Genomic DNA, 21,527 nt, shown 5'->3' on the forward strand with positions numbered 1-21,527 from the left:
TATTACAGCTATAGATATCTTTGTATATATTAAAGATAAATATTTCTCTGAATACATGCTTGGAAGGAAGAAATGAAGGAAGGACAGAAGGTGGAAGATAATCCTTGTGGATTAGCTAATACACATACATATTTCTGTGGTTATGTTAGAGATCCTGGAGAAGGAAATGGCAACCCACTCCAGTATACTTGCCTGGGAGATGCCATGGGCAGAGGAGCCTGGGGGGCTACAGTCCATGGGGTTTGCTAAGTGTCATACACAACCTAGTGAACACACAGCAACAATGTTAGACATACACATTTCAGTACATATGTGGAAGGGAGGAGATAATCCTTGTGGATTATCTATTACAGATATAGATTTCTATGTTTAGGGTAGTAGCAACCTCCTAATTCATTCCTAGCACTTTCCTTTTTTTTTTTTTGGTGGGGGGGATTCTTTGTGTTTGAATCTCAAAGTCTCTTTTTATGTTGTAAATTACTTCCTCTGTATCTCTCTTCAATTTCACTCTCAAGGGATACCATCTGCTATTTTCTTCCTCTGTTTTTGACTTCACTTAGTGTATTTTCCTCCAAGATCCGTCCTTTGGGGACTGTTGGCCTAATTTCATTTCAGTGGTGGTTTTTCATGTCTGAGTAAATTCCATTGTGTATATGTACCACATTTCTTTAAGATTTAATCTGTCGAGGGACATTTTCTTGGGTCTGTGTCTTGGCTATTGGAATTAGCACTGCAGTGAATGTTGGGTGCGTGTGTCATTTGAATGATGGGTTTTTGTAATATAGGCCCAGGTGTCGGTATTAAAATCCTAGGCTTAGCTCTCTTGAAATTCTTTTTGGCCTTTGGAGGCTGTCTTTTCTAGGGGCTGTTGCCAATGTCCATTCCTAGAGAATTTGTAGGGGGGTTCCGTCATCTCCCTGCTCTCTCCACCATTTACTGTTTGCAGACAGTCAGGATGACCATTCTGTCAGATGAGATTTGATTTCTTGTTTTCGTTTTGATTGACATTCTTCTTGTAATAATCAGGGATGTTGAGTATCTTGTCTTGTGGCCGTTTTTTGCTTTTTTTCCCTTGAAGGATATGAAGGAAAATTTGCCTGTTTCAATTGATTTCTTGTAAATCGGTGGTGTTTAGAATTTATTTCTGCAATATCTGTGGCAGGACCTTTCCTGAGGGCAGCTGCCATTAAGAACCCCACAGGCCTTGTGAATTGGAGGTGCCAGTAAGCACTGGTGGGCAATTTGTAGTTACAGGAAATTTCCACAAGGTGGCAGCACTTCTTCATGCCCAACTCTGGTTCCACCTGCAACCAAGCCTTAGGGAAAGTTGGCTTCCTGGGCTGTGAATTGGAGTGGAATGTGTCTGAGCAAACTCCCAAGGGCTTGTGTCTCACTACTTCTTTCCTCTGAAGCTTCACCCCTCCAGGCTAGGCTATTCAGTACCTGGGACATCACTCCCTAGTGAGGGCCTATGAGGCTGCACTCTCAGGAAGGAGTCTAGAGCTGGACCCCAGTACCAGGGGCCCTGGATACTTGGTGACTTCACCTCTTGTCCTCGAGGCCAGAGGGTTGGGCCACCATCATTTGGGTGCACTAGGAGTTCTGGTCCTAGTCAGGGCAAATCAGACAGTACAGGATTGAGACAGATCTCAATGAAGGGCACCCTGTCGTGCTGTGTTGACCCCACCCCAGTCCAGCCCTGGGACTCAAACCTAATCACGTTCCTAGGATCAAATAGCATCCTGAGTCCAGCAGGTGTGAGGGCATAAACTAGGCATTACTTTTCTTTCCTTTTCTTTAATCTCCTGCCAACGCTATGTTGAAGTCTAGTTGATCTACTGTTTTGTGCTTGTCTTCAGTGTGTTGCTGGCCAAAAGCTTGGCCTTTCTGTCCACCGAAGCTGAATGAAAAATATGGAGACAGAGTTTGGGGAAATAGAAAGGTGGCTTTAATTCTCAGCGGGCAGAGAGCGGAACACAGTAGTCTCATGCCTCAAGAACTGTGCCCCCGCTCCATGAGGGACAAAGGTATTAGGATCTTGATTTCTTCCTCGTGCATTTTTTCATCAACTAAAAAATATAGTCACAACCTGAAAATAGAGAGTTATTTTCTTCCCAACCCAGGGATTGAACCTGGGTCTCCCGCATTGCAGGCAGACGCTTTACCATCTGAGCCACCAGGGAAGACTTAGATATTTTTTATCAGGATATAATTTTTTATATCTCTGTGTAGATGTTAACATCTCTAGGTAGATAGATATTTATATCTCTCAGTAGGTATAAATAGATATTCCATAAAATTAAAACTTCCATAAAAATGTTTAGGACTTCAAACCCAGGAGACAGCATCTCAGTAGCTCTGAGAAAACTGCTCCAAGGAGGCAGAGGGTGAGTCAGGCTATATTCAGGTTTGCAACACAGGGAGCAGGCAGTCTGCACATCAAAGATCAGGTATCAGGTTAAGGAATTCAGCGTTGTGTGTGTGGGGAGGTGCAGCTTCGGGCTCACTGAGTTCACTCGTTTCCAGCGACCTCAGCCATCGGGGCCAGTCCTGTCTCCTTGCTCACCTTGCTTCCTGCACCTACAGCCCCTCAGCAGTCACCGGGGCGGGGGCAGCATCCCCTGGATCACAATTTGGGGAGCCTTCATTCACATTTGGAGAAGGCAATGGCACCCAACTCCAGTACTCCCGCCTGGAAAATCTCGTGGGTGGAGGAGCCTGGTAGGCTGTAGTCCATATGGTCGCTATCGGGCACGACTGAGCAACTTCACTTTCACTTTTCACTTTCACGCATTAGAGAAGGAAATGGCAACCCACTCCAGTGTTCTTGCCTGGAGAATCCCAGGGATGGCGGAGCCTGGTGGGCTGCCATCTATGGGGTTGCACAGAGTTGGACACGACTGAAGTGACTTAGCAGTAGCAGTAGCATTCACATTTGGGGGCCAGAAATCACTGATGGTGGTAACATTTCTTGTTCAATAATGACATTTCTTGTTCATTAATATGGCAGAATGTTTTTGAACTGCGGTATTGGAGAAAACTCTTTCTCTAGGGAAGATCCCCTGGAGAAGGAAATGGCAACCCATTCCAATACTCTTGAGAGTCCCTTGGACTGCAAGGAATTCAATACTCTTGCCTGAAAAATGCCATGGATGGAAGAGCCTGGTAGTCTACTGTCCATGTGGTCCCAAAGAGTCAGCCATGACTGAGTGACTTCTCTTTCTTTCACTTCAAAAAATATCTGTGTACATATCTCTTTATATTCTTGGTGAGGTGTGTTTTTCAGTCTACTTAAGAGTGTGCCTGAAAAACTATGGACAGAGGTCTGTAATATTGTACAGAGGTGGCAAACCATCCCAAAGAAAAAGAAAAGCAAGAAGGCAAAGTGGTTATCTGAGGAGGCTTTACAAATAGCAGAAGAACAAAGAGAAGTGAAAAGCAAAGGAGAGAGGGAAAGGTACATCTAATTAAATGCAGAGTTCCAAAGAACAGCTAGGAGAGACAAGAAGGCCTTCTTCAATGAACAGTGCTGAATAGAAGGAAACAAACAAACAAACGGGAAAAGACTAGAGATCTCTTCAGGAAAATTGGAAACATCAAGGGAGTATTCCGCCCAAAGATGGGCACAAGAAAGGATAAAAAATGGTAGTAGTAGACCTAGTAGACACTAAAGAGATAAAGGAGAGATGGAAAGAATACACAGAAGAACTGTGTAAAAAAGATCTTGATGAACTGGATTACTACGATGGTGTAGTTAGTCACCCAGAGCCAGACATTCTGGAGTGTGAAGTCAAGTGTGAAGTAGGCCTTAAGAAGCACTGCTGTTGATGAAGCTAGTGGATGCAATGAAATTCCAGCAAAATGATTCAAATTCCTAAAGGATGACGCCATCAAAGTTTTGCATTCATTATGTCGGCAAGTCTGGAAGATCCAGCAGTGGCCACAGGACTGAAAAAGGTTAATCCTCATCCCATTTCTCAAGGGTAGTACCAAAGAATGTGCTAACCATCGGACAATTGCACTCATCTCCCATGCTAATAAGATCATGCTTAAAATCTTGCTTGCTCGGCTTCAGCATTGTTTGATCCAAGAACTTTGAGATGTACAAGTTGGGTTTAGAAATGAAGAGAAACTAAAGATCAAATTGCCAACATTTGCTGGATTGTAGAGAAAGCAAGGGATTTTCAGGGAAACATCTATCTCTGTTTCATTGACTACGTTAAAGCCTTTGTGTGGATCATGACAAACTGTGGAAAACTCTTAAAGAGATGGGAATACCAGAGCATCTTACCTGTCTCCTGAGAAACCTGTGTGCAGGTCAAGAAGCAACAATTAGAACCCCATATGGAACGACTGACTGGTTCAAGATCGAGAAAGGAGTACAACAACACTGTCTGCTGTCACCATGTTTGCTTAACCTATACTCTGAGCACATCATGGGAAAGGCCGGGCTGGATGAGTTACAAGCTGGCATTGAGATAGGCGGGAGAAACATCAACAACAACAGATATGTGGATGATACCACTCTAATGGCAGAATGTGAAGAAGACCTAAGGAGCTTCTTGATGAGAGTGAAGGAGGAAAGTGAAAGAGCTGGCTTAAGACTAAATATTAAAAAAACTAAGATCATGGCTCCTGGCCCTATTACTGCATGGCAAATAGAAGGGAAAATGTGGAAGTAGTGCCAGATTTCCACTTCTTGGGCTCCAAAATCACTGTGGATAGCGACTGCAGCCATGAAATCACAAGATGATTGCTTTGGCAGGAAAATGATGACTAACCTAGACAGTGTGTTGAAAAGTAGAGATATTAACTCTGCCAACAAAGGTCCATAGAGTCAAGGCTATGGTCTTCCCAGAGGTCACATATGGTTGTGAGAGCTGGACTATAAAGAAGGCAGAATGCCAAAGAATTGATGCCTTTGAACTGTGGTGTTAGAGACGACTCTTGAAAGCCCCTTAGACAGCAAAGAGATCAAACTAGTCAATCTTAAAGAAGATCAACCCTGAATATTCACTGAAAGGGCTGAAGCTGAAGCTCCAGGATTTTGGTTATTTGATACAAACAGATGACTCATTGGAAAAGTCCCTAATGCTGGGAAAGATTGAGGGTAGAAGGAGAAGAGGGCATCAGAGGATGAGACAGCTGGATGGCATCACTGATGCAATGAACATGAACTTGGGCAAACTCTGGGAGATGGTGAGGGACAGGAAGGCCTGGTGTGCTGCAGTCCATGGGGTTGCAAAGAGACAAGGCTGGGCAACTGAACAACAACACTGCATATAAGTTAAATAAGCAGGGTGACAATAAACAGCCTTGACATACTCCTTTCCCAATTGGAACCAGTCCATTGTTCAGTTCTAACTGTTGCTTCCTGACTTGCATCCAGGGTTCTCAGGAGGCAGGTTAAGGTGGTCTAGTATTCCCATCTCTTTAAGAATTTTCCACAGTGTGTTTTGAGCCACACAATGAAAGGCTTTCATTGTTTGAAAATGTTTATGAGTTTTAAATTTTATGAAAGTTTAAAATTTTATGGTACAAAAATATGTACCTCTATTTTCATATATGAGATATGTACCTATATTGTCATATAAGAGATATATACCTCTATTTTCATGTATGAAATATATATAGAATATTACTCAGCAAAATAAAGGTGGGAGATTTTTTAAAATAGAAGATTCCATTAGGAAACTAATTTTGATAAGAATTTTTAAAAATCACATAAAGTAGTTTTCCCCTTAATTTTTTTTTACAAAGAATTATTCAGTCAAATGAATCTAATTACAGGACAATTTATTTGTACTCTTAAGTTCCTCTCTCAATGTTCTTTGACAATATATTTTATTTTTATTATTTTTGATGCCTACATATTGATTTCAGTTTGTAGTGCCCTATAAATGGAAATCAGTTAGCAATCTTCTAGTTTCAAATTAAGACTTTTGTATGTATTAAGATGTAAGACAGTATACTTGAATTAGAAGGGTTATCTTCAGTCTCTAAAAGCATTACTCAAAAGACACGGTGATTTTCATTATGGTCCCCGGACTGGTATTTGCAAATTGACTAAATCAGAAGGTCTGAAACTGCAATCTGACAATTTGGGTTCATAAACCCTCCAGGTGATTCTGAAGCACACCAAAGTTTGAGAACTATAGAAGTCCCAGTGAAACACATTTTACTGAGCCCAAGTTGTAAGAATTAGTATCGTTATAAGTTATAGTAAAATTTAAATTCCTTTGGTTAAAGAACAATAGCAAAGGATTCTACTCTTCAAATATATATACTTATATTTTCATATAGGAAATATATACCTAGGTTTTCATATGTGAGATACATACTGAATACTACTCAGCTATAAAAAAGATTAAAATAATGGGTTTTCAGCAATATAACCCTGGACATTATGATAGTAAGTGATGTAAGTCAGAAAGACAAAGAGAAATACCGTGTGTTATCACTTCTATGTGAAATCTAAAACATGACACCAGTGAGCTTATCCATGAAACAGAAACAGACTCACAGATACAGAGAACTAGAGGTGCCAGGGGGGAGAGGGAGGTGGGAGGGGCAAGACCGGTGTCGGGACAGAGACAGAAACTGCTAGGTATACAGTCAGTAAGCTACAGGGATATATTCTACAGCACAAGGAAATATAGACTCTATTTGTAGTAACTTTAAATGGAGTATAATCCATAAAAATAGTGATTCACTCTGTTGTACACCCCAAACTAATATAGTGTTGTAAATAAACTGTACTTCAACTTAAAAAAAAATTGTTGATGGCTATCTGCACAAAATAATCAAAAAAATTAGTAAAATAAAAATGGGAAATTTTTAAAAATAGAGATTCCATCAAGAAACTAATTTTAATGAGAAATTTCCTTAGGCTCATGGTGTAACCCCATGTCCTGGTGTAACTTGAAAACATATATTTTGCTATTAGAGGGCTGTTAATCCTGCAGAATCCTAAAATGTCATTAACAACTCACCTAGTCATACAGAAAGAGGTCAAGCTGTATCACCAGGGCAAACTGTTATACCTCAATTGGAATGGTCAGTCTGAGGCCTGAGATGTGGGAAATGTCAGCTGACAAGGTGGTCTCACCATGTGCCCCCTGGGCAGTGACTGAATTTGCTCAAGGAACAGTATTTATTGGGAAGCAGACCTTGGTCCCAACACAAGACTTCCCTTTATGGGGAGCATGCAGGTCTCTAAAACTGCTCAAAGATGCACGTGTGTGTGTGTTAGTCACTCAGTTGTGTCCAACTCTTTGCAACCCCATAGACTGTAGCACGCCAGGCTTCCCCGTTCATCACCAACTCCTGGAACTTGCTCATGTCCATTGAGTTGGTGATGCCATCCAACCATCTCATCCTCTGTCGTCCCCTTCTCCTCCTGCCCTCAATCTTTCCAGGGTCAGGACCTTTTCCAATGAGTCAGTTCTTCACGTCAGGTGGCCAAAGTATTGGAGTTTCAGCTTCAGCATCAGTCCTTCCAATATATATTCAGGACCTATCTTCTTTAGGATGGACTGGTTGGATCTCCTTGCAGTCCAAGGGACTCTCAAGAGTCTTCTCCAACACTTCAGTTTAAAAGCATCAATTCTTCAGCGCTCAGCTTTCTTCATGGTCCAACTCTCACATCTATACAGGACTACTGGAAAAAACATAGCTTTGACTAGACGGACAGACCGTTGCCAGCAAAGTAATGCCTCTGCTTTTTAATATGCTGTCTAGTTTTGTCATAGCTTTTCTTCCAAGGAGTAAGTGTCTTTTAATTTCATGGCTGCAGTCACCATATGATCCAGTAATCCTACTCCAAAGCATACATCCAGACAAAGCTTTAATTTGAAAAGATACATGCAATATTCTAAAAGAATTTGTCCATACAAGTTGCATATCTGACAGGAAACCTTTACCCTCACATCTGAGATATCAAATTTGTCTTCACATATTGCCTGCTATATGTAGACACTTGGTTCACACTCTATGTAACCACATACTGTCATGAAAGTGAAGTCGCTCAGTCATGTCCAACTCTTTGCGACCCCATGGACTGCAGCCTCGCAGACTCCTCTGTCCATGGGATTTTCCAGGCAAGAGTACTGGAGTGGGTTGCCACTGCCTTCTCCAGGGGATCTTCCCAACTCAGGGATTGAACCCGGGTCTCACACATTGCAGGCAGACTCTTTACTCTCTAAGCCACCAGGAAGCCCATAATTAAGTCCAATTTTAATTTTAGCTTTATTTTTAGGATGTTTTTTCCCCTCCAGCAGCTTAGGTGTATATTCCCTTTTCTCCAGGTCCTGTTTCCCTGGTATGACATTTCAAATTTCAAAAATGTTACCTGTTGATATGAATATCACTTTCAATCTAGCTCAGTTTGAACAGAGAAGCAAAAAATCAGGGGGCCTATGTTTTCTGTACTAATAAAGAATGTATTTTTCCAGAAGATTTCCACTGTGGTCACTTCCTGCTGGAAGCCTGGGATGCTGGAATCAGGCCACTTCCTGTCTGTCTTTACAGGACACTGGGCTGCACTCTGAGAAGTTCCTGAATCTTTCCTGGATGCTAACCATCATGTGACCGGAGAAATTGGTAACATTGTTGTTTTGCCTGTTGAGATGTTTAATGACACAGATCCTTTCAGTTTCCTGATATGGGTGAAGTGTGGAGCCCAGCGATGATTTCTCCAAGAAATGTACATCCTGGCTCCCACACAAGGGTGAGCCCCCTGTTCAACAGTGAGACCCCCTGCATGTGGGTGACCTGTGCCTCCTGGGAGACCAGCCTTAAACTAGTCTGAACCTGACCAAGTTCCGTCTACATGGTAGATTTAGACCTCTCCAAGTCTTGTCTACACTGATGCTGTTTAGACGAGACCGTGCACTTTCTGCAATGAGAACATTTAGATCTGACCTTGTACTCTCTGCACTGGGACATGGAGACCGGGGTGGGGGCCTGGCCTGGCCTCTGTCCTGGAAAACTCCACCCCTGCGTCTGAGCGTCAGTGCTCAGATGTCAGGGGTCTGGAACTGAGGTGGGTTCTCTGGGTAACTGTGCCCTTCTCTGAGTGGGGTTCCATGGCTCTCCTGGGGTTGGGGGGGCGGTCAGTGCTGCGGTAGGGTTTGTAGTCTTTCTCCCTGCCAGGTTCACCTTCCCTGGGGTCCTTGAGACTCCTCAGGTGGGCTAAGTAGTATTTATTCCAATTTTCCAGCACATTCAGGGTTAATAGAGAGGCAGGTTCACCTGGTGAATTGGTTCCAGGGCAAAGGGGTCGGGCAAAAAGTCAATGGGCAGCAGGTGAGGTTGCTGCTGTGATCTCCTTCCAGTCCACTCTCTCCTCCGAACAGAACAGAGCTGCCCCTTGTCTTTCAGCCCAGCTCTCCTGTTTTCTTGGAGAAGGCAATGGCAACCCACTCCAGTACTCTTGCCTGGAAAATCCCATGGATGGAGGAGCCTGGTAGGCTGCAGTCCATGGGGTTGCTAAGAGTCGGACACGACTGAGCAACTTCACTTTCACTTTTCACTTTCACGCATTGGAGGAGGAAATGGCAACCCACTCCAGTGTTCTTGCCTGGAGAATCCCAGGGACGGCAGGGCCTAGTGGGCTGCCATCTATGGGGTTGCACAGAGTCGGACATGACTGAAGCGACTTAGCAGCAGCAGCAGCAGCAGGAGGTCCTGTTTTCTCAGCATCTCAGCGGGACGAGAAAGGGCCCGCCGGAACTAAGGTAGTGTGTTCACCTCTAGCATGAGCTTTCAAACCAGAAAAAAATCACACAGAACCAAAATGAAAACAGGAGGGGCCTGACTTCTCAGGGACAATTGAGGGGAGAGGAGATGGACCCTACACTTCTTTCTAGGGTCCTAGAGGTCCCAGGGACCTGGCTTGGTTACACATTGGAGGCCCACTGACCACAGCCATGGTGTCCTGACCAAGGGGATGTGTGATCCCAGGTTGGGGGGTCAGGAGACTGTGCGAGTCTCACCTCATCTCCACGGGTCAGGATCATGTGTGTGGGGAGACCATACACACAAAGCTAAGAAAAAGGGGAGAATACATGTGCACTTCACTTGTGTTTAGGAATTAATGCTTTACGGTGTTCACTTTATACAGGCCTGTGCCTGTTTTCTTCTTACCCTCTCAAGGTTCACCCTCCCTGGGGCTCCTGAAGACTTCTCAGGTGTCTCTACCTGGTAATCATTCCAATTCACCAGCACGAGCATGGTGGGAAGGGAGGCAGGTTCTCCTGGTGAATTGATTGCAGGGCACATGGATCAGGCAAAAAGCCAAAGAGCAGGAGGTGACGTTGCTGCTGTTATCTCCTTCCAGTCGACCGTCCTTCCTCAGCACAGACCAGACCTACCCCTCGTCTCCCAGCCCTGCGTCTGGCATGTTTTCTCAACACCTCAGTGGAACAAGAAAGGACCGAGCCTGCCAGAACCAAGGTAGTGTGTTCAACATTATCATGGCAGCTGTAGAAACAGTTAATATCACACAGAACCAAAGGGAGGAGACGAGGACTTCTTGGGACAAGTGTTGGGAGAGGAGACCGACCCTACATTTCTTACTATCATGCCAAGAGTTTACAAGAACCCACTTGTTTCCATCTTAGGGACCCAACCAGCAGAGACATGGTGTCCTAACCAAGGGTCGTGGGATCCCAGGTGCAGGGTCTGGGGATTGTGTGGGTCTCACCCCTTCCACGTGGGTCAGGATCCTGTGTACACAGAGACCACACATCTGCTCTTCACCGGCTGTGTGTCCTGTCTCCTCAGAGATTCCCAACGTCTGAATTGAGGGTGTTGCCCTGATTAACCTGTGGTCCTTTTTCTCTTTTCATCTTGTCGCATTCACATGAGGTCAGGCACCTTTGGGTGGGTTGCTGCTCTGTGTTCTGCTGAGTGAAAATCTTTGGAGGTGTCATATTAATATCACAGCATATCACATATCCAATTCATAGGGTCATGACTGTGTGGTTTCCCCTAGACCGAGCTCAGGTCTAGTTTGTAATTGAATTGTTATTTTATATTGGGGGTAGAGTTGATTTCCGATGTTTAGTTTTAGGTGTACATGAACTTGATTCAATTATACACGGATGTATATATATTGTTTTTCTGTTTTTTTCTCATATAGGTTATTACAGTTTGTTCAGGAGACTTCCATGTTCTATTCAGTAGGTCCTTTTTCCTTATCAACTTGATATTTATTCATGTGTATATTTTCATCCCAAACCCTTAATTTATCCAACTTTTTTTTGATAATCAGAATTTGGTTTTCTCGGGCTCTTTCTGTTATGTACATTAGTTCACTGGTATGAATTTATAGATCCCACCTGTACGTGATATCTTAGGATGTTTGTCTTTTGTCTTTGACTTACCTCACATAGAATTATAATTTCTTGGTTCATCCATGCTGCTGCCAATATGATTATTTCATTCTTTCTTGTGGCTGAGTAGTATTTTAGTGTATAGATGTACAATGTAGTCTTCATATTTGTGACAATGGACATTTTGGTGGATTTTTATGTCTTGGCTATTGTAAGTAGTGCTGCCCTGAAAATCGAGGTGCACCTGTCATTTTGAATGATGATTTTCTTTGGATCGAAGCCCAGGAATGGGATTGCAGGATCATATGATACCTCTGTGTTTAATGTTTCAAGGAACCTCCATGCTGCTTTCCCTCATGGCTTCAGCAGTTACAGTCCCACCAAGACTGTAGGAAGATTCCATTTTTGTGTATGTTCTCTATAGTATTTATTCTTTGTAGATCAATGATGGCCATTGTGACTAGCATAAGGTGATAGCTTATTGAAATTTTGATTGGCATTGATTTAATAATTATTGATGTGGAGTATCTTCCCATGTGCTTTTATTATTTTATACCTTGCAAATACAATTTACATCTTGAAACTGGCTGCTTGAAACTTGGCCCTGTTTGGAATTCTTTTGCAATGATTTTTCCCAGGACATTTCTTGAAGGCAGGTATCATTTAAAGCCCTGTTAGACTTGAGACTATTAAGAGCCCTTCATCACCTGTTTTATGACTTCCCTGCTGGTTCAGTGGTAAAGAATCCACCTGCGGTGCAGGAGAGTTATAGGAGACATGGGTTCAATCCCTGGGTCAGGAAGATCCCCTGGTGGAGGAAATGGAAACCCACTCCAGTATTCTTTCCTGGGAAATCCCATGGACAGAGGAGCCACACAGAGTCAGACATGATTCAGTGGCTAAACAACAATAGCACCTAACCCTAATCTGAACCAGCTAATTATTCCCTGACCCCCACCCCGACCTATCTGTTTTGGTAACCATAAGTTTCTTTTCTAAGTCTGTGAATCTGTTTCTCTTTTGTAAAGAAGTTCATTTGCATCCATTTTTAGATTATACCTAGAGTGATATCATATGATACTTGTCCGTCCCTGTCTCGCTTCCTTCACTTGGAATGATCACCTTGACTTTCTTTTCTGTGGCTGGACTTGGAATTATTTCCTATTTCTTTGTGGTTGAGAAATATTGCATTGTGTATATGTACCCAGTCGTGTATTCATTTCTGTGTAATTTCGTCAATTAGCTTGCTTCCCAGACTTGACTATTGTCCTTTGTGGAGCTGAGATTCCTGGGGTTCCCGTATCTTTAAAATTTTTGATTTTCTCCAGATTTATGCCCAGACATGGGCTTGCTGGGTCCTGAAGTACTTCTATGTTATTTTTTAAATGAACCTCCATGTGTTCTCCCGACTGGATGAACCTGTGTACATTGTGATTGACAGTTGAGGAGGGTTCCCTTGTCTCCACACTCTCTCTAGCATTTATTCTGTTTAAAATAATTTTATTTATTCATTTATCTTTGGTTGTACTGAGTCTTGGTTGCTGAGTGTAGGCTTTCTCTATCTGCAGTAAGCGGGGGCTACTCTCTAGTTTCACTGTGCAGCTTCTCGTTGTGGGAGCTTCTGGTTGCAGAATGTGGGCTCCAGGGTGCCAGGCTTCAGTAGCTGCATCACCAGGGCTCAGTAGTTGTAGTTCAAAAGCGCAGGCTCAACAGTTTCAGCCCATAGGCTTAGTTGTTTCACGTGTGTGGAATCTTCCCAGACCAGGGATCGAACCCTCGTCTCCTGCATTTGCAGGGTGATTCTTAACCACTACACCACCAGGGAAATCCTAGCATTTATTCTTTAAGATGTTTTGAAATGACCATTCTGACCAATGTGAGTGCTTAGCTCATTGGACTTTTGATTTGCGTCTTTCTGATAATTAGTGACGCTGAGCATCTTTTCGTGTGCCTAACTGCAATCTGTAGGCCTCCCTTGGAGAAATATCCATTTCAGTCTTGGTTCACTTTGTTCTTGGATTTTATTTATTTTTGATATTGTGTTGTACAATCTGCTTGTACCTTTTGGAGATGAATTCCCTGTGGGTATCCTCATTGCAAATCTTTCTCCCTATTCTGAGGGCTGAGATTGTCTCACAGTTAGGGTTTCCTTTGGTAGGCAAATGGTTTTAAGTTTAATGAGGTCCCATTTTCTGATCTGTGGTTTAGTTTTCATTATTCTGAGAGGTAGATGCACAACAAACTTGCTGCATTCTATGTCAAATCGTGTCCTGTTTATATTTTTCTCAAGAATTTCATAGTATCCATCATGACCTTTAGACATTTATAGTATTTGGAGTTTATTTTGTGTGTGGTGTTAGGAAGTTCTCTAATTTCATTTTCATGTCTGAAGGAACCCTCACTCTGTCCTCCATAGTGGCTGTTACCAATTTCCATCCCAAGCATCAGTGGGGAAGGGCTCCCCTGTCTGCACATCCTCTCCAGCACTTGTTGTCAATGGCCGTTCTGACCAGTGTGATGCGCTGCCTTGCTGTAGTTTAGGTTTGCGCTTCTCTAATGTTTAGTGATGTTGACATCATTTCATGTGATTTTTTTTTTAAGGGTGAGTTAAGCTTACATTTTGAAATTGGCTTCTTTAATATCTGCCTTGTTTTGAATTCTTTGTCCATGACTACCCCTAGGACATTTCTCGAGAGCATGTGTTTTATTTTTTTACAGCCCCTAGATCCTCATGAATATTAAATGTCCAGCAGCACAGCTCTTCATGATGTTATTACAGAAAATGGCCACAAGGAAGCAACGTCCAACTCTGGTTCTTCAGGCAAACTGAGTCTTTGGGAAAGCTGGCTTCCAGGGTTGGGAATTAGAGTGCAGTGTGCCCCAGGACCTCGTGTCTCACTACTTCTTCCCCTTAAGTCTTCACCCCTCCCTTTCAGCACAGGGAGCTTACTCAACCTTGTTCAATAATCTTTATGGCAAAAAAATTGAAAAAAGAATGGATATGCTGTATGTATATGTCATAACTGAATCAGGAGCCTGTACACTGACAACAAACACAAAACTGCAAAACAAATATAGGTCAACATTGTGTCAGCATGAGATTAAAGAAGAGAGAAGACTACTGCCTATGTTATCCTCCTCAGTCTCCCTCACTTAGACTGCTTTCCAATCCCTGGAACCTGACCAGGCTTGGGTCCCATGACTGGACTGGAGAGGGGTTGAGACAGGGTGGGTGCCCTTAATCCCAGCCTGGGACAGCGCTCTCTGCTGAGACACCAGGGAGGCTGCACTTTCACAAAGGTTTCAGCGGGGGACCTCAGCAACAAGAGACCTGGAGCTTAGGTTATATCACCAGGGAAGCTCTAAGTATCTATTAGAGATACAGATTTTTTATGTATGTGGAGGGAAGGAGAAAGGAGATAATCCTTTGTATTATCTTTTATGGATACAGATTTCTATGTATATGTTAGACGTACGGATTTGTGTGTATATGTTAGACATACAGTTTTCTTCGTACATGTGGAAGCAAGGAAGGAAGAAGATAATCCTTGTGGATTATCTGTTACAGATACAGATTTCAGTGTATATGTTTGAGACACAGGTTTTTGTGTATATGTAGTCCCAAATTCCTAATTAATCCTTGGCCCTTTATTGTTTCTTTTCTTTGGAATTCCTTGTGTTTGAATTTTCAGACTCTTTCTGTATTGTGAATTAGTTTCTTTGTATCTCTTTTTTTATTTGACTGCAAGGAACATCATATGCTAGTTTTGTCCTCTGTCTCCTGAATACACTTAGTGTGTGACCCTCCAATGTCCATCCTTGTGGCCACCAGTGGCATAATTTCATAATTTCAGTGCTGCTTTTTCATGGCTAATAGTCCAGTGTATTTATCACATTGTCTTTAAGCTTTAATCTGTCAGAGGATATTGTGTTGTTCTGTATCTTGACTATTATAAGTAGTACAACAGTGACTATTGGGGGGCATGTGTCTTTTTGAATGATGGATTTCTGGGGATATAGGCCCAGGTGTGGATGTTAGACACTACAATTAGCTCTCTTGAAATGTTTATATTCTGGCATGTGGAGGCTGTCGGCAACGTCCATTCCCACCAACCTTGTATTGGGGTTCAATCAGCTCCTGGCTCTCTCCCACATTTACTGTTTGTAGGCTTTTGTGGATGTCAACTCTTACTGGTGGGATTTGGTTTCGTGCTATCGTTTTGATTGTCTTTCCTCCTGTAGTAATTAGGGATGCTGAACATCTTCTCCAGTACCTTTTTTTTTTTTAATTTTTCATAAAGGATTTGAGGAAATTCACCTATCACAATTGGCTCCTTGAGTCGGTTGTGTTTGGAATTCATTTCTGCAATACCCTCCCCAGGACCCTCCTGAGAGCAGCTGTCATTAGCAGCCCCACAGGCCTTGTGAATCCCATGGACGGAGGAGCCTGGTAGGCTGCAGTCCATGGGGTCGCTAGGAGTCGGACACAACTGAGCGACTCCACTTTTACTTTTCACTTTCATGCATCGGAGAAGGAAATGGCAACCCACTCCAGTGTTCTTGCCTAGAGAATCCCAGGGACGGGGGAGCCTCGTGGGCTGCCATCTATGGGGTCGCACAGAGTCGGACAGGACTGAAGTGACTTAGCAGCAGCAGGCCTTATGAATGGAGGTACCAGTAAGCACAGGCGTACAAGTTGTAGTTACAGGAAATGTCCACAAGAGGCAGCAACTTCTTCATCCCCAACTCTGGTCTTCCTGCAACCAGAACCTTAAGGAGAGCTGGCCTCTTGGGCTGTGAATTAGAGTGGAAAGTGCCTGAGCAAACACTCAAGGGCATGTGTCTCACTACTTCTAAGCTTCTTCCCTGCAGACTCATCCCAACCTTGGCCACAATCCCAGGTAGAGGCCTGCCTAGGAGGCTGCACTCCCAAGGAGGGGCCTTGAATTGGAGACCCCAGCACCAGGAGATGTGGAGGTTACGTGACATTTCCCAGGCCTTCGAGCTCAGAGAGTCGTGCCACCATTCTCTGGGTGCTCTAGGGCGTGTGGTCCCAGCCGGAGGATACCAGACAGTACAGGAGTCTAAATTAAGGCACATTTCCTGATGTCATGACCCCACCCCAGTCCAGCCATAGGGACCAAGCCTCCTCAGGCTCCAGGGATGGTATAGGAGCCATGTCATGGAGGCAAGCGGCAATGAAACAGATACTTCTTTTATTTCCTTTTCTTTTCTGTAATCTCATGCCTTTGCCATATTGAAATATAGTTGATTTGTGGTTTTGTGCTTGTCAGTGTACAGCTGTGTTTTTCAGTTATGATGTATACATACAGCATATCTGTGCTTTCTTGGATTCTGTCTCCATAATGGTTATTGCAGAAGGTAGAGGAAAGTTCCATTTGCTGAACATCAGATCCTTGTGCAGTATGTATTACAGATACAGATTTTGGTTTATATGTTGGACTAACAGATTTCTGTGTGTATGTTAGTCCCAACCTCCTCCGAATTCATCCTGGCCACTTAAATTTTTCATTCTTTTTTTGTGTTTGAATTCTCAGAGGATCCTTTTGCATTGTAATTAGTTCCTTTTTTATCTGTTTTTATGTTGCCTAGAAGGTCTTCATCTGCTATTTTCTTCCTTTGTCCTGAAAATTTCACTTAGTGTATGATCCTCCAAGGTCCACCCTTGTGGTGACCACTGGCCTAATATCACAATTTCAGTGGTGCTTTTTTATGGCTGAGTGATAGTCCATGGTAAATATGTATCACATCTTGTTTAAGCTTTAAGTTGTGGGTGGAAATTTTGTATTTCTGTGTCTTGTCTATTGTAAGTAATGCTGCAGTGAACATTGGGCTGCATGTGTCTTTTTGAATGATGGCTTTCTCGGGATAGCTCAGGTGTGGGAATGTCAGACCTTAGTTTAACCATCTTGGAACTTTAACTTCTGACATGCAGAGACTGTCTTTTCTAGTGACTGTAGCCAAATGTGCATTTCCACCAAACGTGTATGGGGGTTCCCTCACCTGCTGGCTCTCTCCTACATTTGTTGCTTGTAGACTTGTGTGGATGGCCATTCTGACTGGTGTGGTGTGATATTTGTTGCCATTTTGTCATTCTTTCTGTAATAATTAGGAATGCTGTGCATCTTGTCCTTTGGGCATTTTGGGTTTTTGTTTGTTTGTTTGTTTTTTAAGAGTGTGAGGAAAATTTATCTGTTGCAGTTGGCTTCTTGAAAGTCGGCTGTGTTTGGAATTTATATCTGCAATACTCACCCCAGGACCTTTTCTGAAGGCAGCTGTCATTAACAGACCCCAGACCTGTGAATTACACCTGCAATTAAGCACTGTTGGTCAAAGTGTAGTTATAGGAAATATCCACAAGGCAACAGCAGCTCTTCGTGCCCAACCCTGCTTCCCTGGGCAAAGAGATCCTTAGGGAAAACCAGCTTCCTGGGCTGTGAATTAGGGTGGAAAGTGCCTGAGCAAACACCCGAGGACTTGTGTCTTACTGCTTCTTCCCTCTAAAGCTTCACCCTCCCCTCTATACTCCTCCCACCCTGGGCCACACCTTGCTGAGGTGCCCAGAAGGCTGCAATCTCAGGAAGGAAGCTTGAACTGGGGACCCCAGCACCCAGAGACCTGGAGGCTAGGTTACTTTTCCAAGGTCCTGGTGCTCAGATGGTTGGGCCACCATCTTTTGGGTGCACTGGGGACTTTGTTCACAAGCAAACCAGCCAAGAAAACCAGACCATACAGGTTTAAGTGGGGCCTCAATTAAGGGCACCCTGTCCAGCTATCTGCCCCATCCAGTCCAGCAGTGGGACCCAAGCCTGCTCAGGTTCCAGGGATGGGATAGCAGCCCAAGTCAGGGAGGTTGGAGGTAACAAAATGGACATTCCTTTTCTTTTACTTTTCTTTACTCTCCAGTTTTGTGCTTCTTGTCAATGGGCAACCGCCTGATTCAATTATGACATACACATATGCATATCTCTTGTTTGGGGGATTCATTTACCACAGAGGTTATTTCAGAAGGCCGAGGAAAGTATCATCTGCTGAAAATCATGTCCACCAGGATTACCTTTAGAGATGCAGATGTTTTGTATTTGTGAAAGGAAGGAAGGGAGGAGATAATCCTTGTGAATTATCTATTACAGATATCATTTTCTGTGTATATGTTGATATGCAGATTTCTGTGTAATTTGGAAAGATGAAAGAAAGGAAAAATATAACCCTTGTGGGTTACCTATTACAGATACAGATTCCCGTGTATATGTTAGTTGTGACCCTTTGAATTTATCCCTGCCTCTTTACTGTTACTTTTTGGGGATTGTTTGTGTTTGAATTCTCAGGGACTTTTTTTTGAGTTTTAGATGATTTCCCCTCATATATTTAAAAATTTTTGCCTGTAGGGATATCATATTCTTTTGTCTTTCTCGGTCTCACTAACTTCACTTAGTGTATGATCCTCCAAGGTTTGTCCTTATAGTGCCCGATGGCATAATTTCAGTGGTGGCTTTTCAAGGCTGAGTAATAGTCCATTGTATACATGTACCACTTTTTCTTTAATCTGTCAGTGGACATTTGCTTGGATCTGTTTCTTGGCTCCTGTAAGTAGTGCTGAAGTGAATGTGGGGTGCATGTGTCTTTTTGAAATATATGGGCAGATGTGGGTATGTCAGATCTTAGGATTAGCTCCTTTGAAATTCCCCCCTACCCCCGCATGCAGATACTCTCCTTTCAGTGGCTGTTGCCAACGTCCATCTCACTGACTGTCGGGTAGGGGAGGCAGGTGTCACATCTCTTTCCAACCGTCTACTGCATTTACTGTCTGTGGACTTCTTAGAATGGCCATTCTGACTAGTGTGATTTGATTTACTATTTTGATTGACTTTCCTCCTGTAATAATTAGAGATACTGAGCATCTTGTCCTGCGGCCATTTGGGAATTGTTTTTCTTCCTTAAATTGTGTGAAGAAAATGTCCTTGTTGCAATTGGCTTCTTAAAAGTCAGTTATATTTGGAATTTTTTCTACAATACCCATTCCAGGACCTTTCCTGAGGGCAGCTGTCATTAGCAACCTCACAGAACTTGTCAATGGGAGTTGTCAGGAAGCAAGATGTTTCAGTTGTAGTTACACACAAAGGAGGCAGCACTGTTTCATGCCCAACTCTGGTTCTTCAGGCAAACGGAGCCTTTGGGAAAGGTGGCTTCCTGGGCTGAGAATTAGAGTGGAACTCGCCTGAGCAAACCCTCAATGCCTGTGTCTCACTACTTCTTCCCCTTAAGGCTTCACCCCTCCCTTTCAGACTCATCCCAACCTGGGGCACTGCTCCCTGCTGAAACGCCTAGGAGGCTGCACTCTCAGAAAAGAGGCTTCAGCTAGAGACCCCAGCACCAGGGGACCTGGAGGCCAGGTGACTTTTCAAAAGTTCTCGTGGTCAGAGGCTCAGGCTACCATTTTCGATGCACTAGGGTCTATAGTCCAAGTCAGGACAAACCTGATAGTACAGGTTTAAGGAGGGGCTCAATTAAGGATACCTGGCCCTGCTGTGTCAGCCCCTCTCCAATCCAGTCATGGGACCCAAGCCTGCTCAGGTTCCAGGTATGGCAAACAGCACATGTTGGGGAGATCAGAGGGGATAAAATAGGCATCACTCTTTTCTGTTCTTTAACCTCATGCTGATACAATGTAGCCCAATATTTGATTTGCAGTTTTGTTCTTATTGTCAGTATACAGGCTTCTTATTCCGTTATGCCATATACATACCGCATATCTGTTCTTTTTTCAGTCATTTGCCAGGGAGTTTATTAAACAAGGTCCAATAAGCTCCCTGTGCTAAACATTATGTCCTTCTGAAGAATCTATTCGGACTCTATGGGACCCCAAGGGCTGAAGCCCGCTGGGATCCTCTTTTCATGAATTCTCCAGGCAAGAATAGGCCTCTAGGTAAACCCTCAGCTCGTGTGTGACTATGAGGCCTTGAGGCAGACTTTCAGCTCCTTGTGTCTATGACACCTCCAGGCAGACGCTCAGTTTGTGTCTCTCTAGAGGCCTCTAAGCAGATGCTCAGCTTGTGTTTGACTATAAGGCTTGTACGAAGACTCTCAGTTCGTATCTATCTAGAGGGCTCAAGGCTGAGGTTCCTCTTGTGTGTGTCTATGAGGTGGATGCTCAGTTCCTGTCTCTCTTGAGGCCTCAAGGCTGATGCTCAGCTCGTGTCAGACCATGGGCATCTAGAAAGACTCTCAGCTCTTATCTACATCTTGTCCTATGGCTCTCTAGCTTCTTGTTATCTCTTTTCTTTTTCTTGAAGGATGTGAGAAAATTTGACCTCTGAAATTGGCTTCTTGAAAGTCAGTTGTGTTTGGAATTCATTTCTGCAATACCTGTGACAGGACCTTTTCCGATAGCAGCTGTCATTAACTGCCCCACTGGCCTTTTGGATTGGAGGTGCCAGTAAGCGCGGATGCGAAAGTTGTAGATTAGGGAAATGTCCACAAGGTGGCAGCACCTCTTCATGCCCAACTCTGGTTCCACCTGCAACCGGAGCCTTAGGGAAAGTAGGCTTCCTGGGCTGTGAATTAGGGTGGAATGTGGGCAATGGCACCCCACTCCAGTACTCTTGCCTGGAAAATCCCATGGACGGAGGAACCTGGTAGGCTGCAGTCCATGGGGTCGCTTAGAGTCAGACACGACTGAGCGACTTCACTTTCACTTTTCACTTTCACGCATTGGAGAAGGAAATGGCAACCCACTCCAGTGTTCTTGCCTGGAGAATCCCAGGGACGGGGGAGCCTGGTGGGCTGCCGTCTATGGGGTCGCACAGAGTCGGACGCGACTGAAGCGACTTAGCAGCAGCAGTGCCCGAGTAAACACCCAGGGGCTTGTATCTCAGGACTACTTCCCTGTGAAGCTTCACCCCTCCCCTCTAGCCTCCTGCCTACCTGAGGCACCGCTCCCTGCTGAGGTGCCTAGGAGCCTACACTCTCAGGAAGGAGTCTTGAACTGAGGACCCCAGCACCATGGCGCTGGGGTCTGGGTGATTTTCTGTGTTCCTCCAAGTCAAAGGGTCAGGCCATTAGGATTTGGGTTCACTAGGATTCTGGCCCCAGCCAGGGCAAACCAGACAGTACAGGTTTAAGAGGGGTATCTAAGATGGGCACCCTGCTCAGCTGTCTCGACCCCACCCC

At 43.9% G+C, this 21,527-nt stretch overlaps 1 non-coding gene across 1 annotated transcript; it reads right to left on the reverse strand.

Annotated features, from left to right (window-relative positions):
• Positions 1-2,111: 2,111 nt before the first annotated feature.
• On the reverse strand, positions 2,112-2,183 carry TRNAC-GCA (transfer RNA cysteine (anticodon GCA)). Its single transcript has one exon. It is a non-coding gene; the product is annotated as a tRNA-Cys (tRNA).
• Positions 2,184-21,527: the final 19,344 nt, after the last annotated feature.

This window comes from Bos taurus, chromosome 21 (genome assembly GCF_002263795.3).
Source record: "Bos taurus isolate L1 Dominette 01449 registration number 42190680 breed Hereford chromosome 21, ARS-UCD2.0, whole genome shotgun sequence".
NCBI lineage: Eukaryota > Metazoa > Chordata > Mammalia > Artiodactyla > Bovidae > Bos > Bos taurus.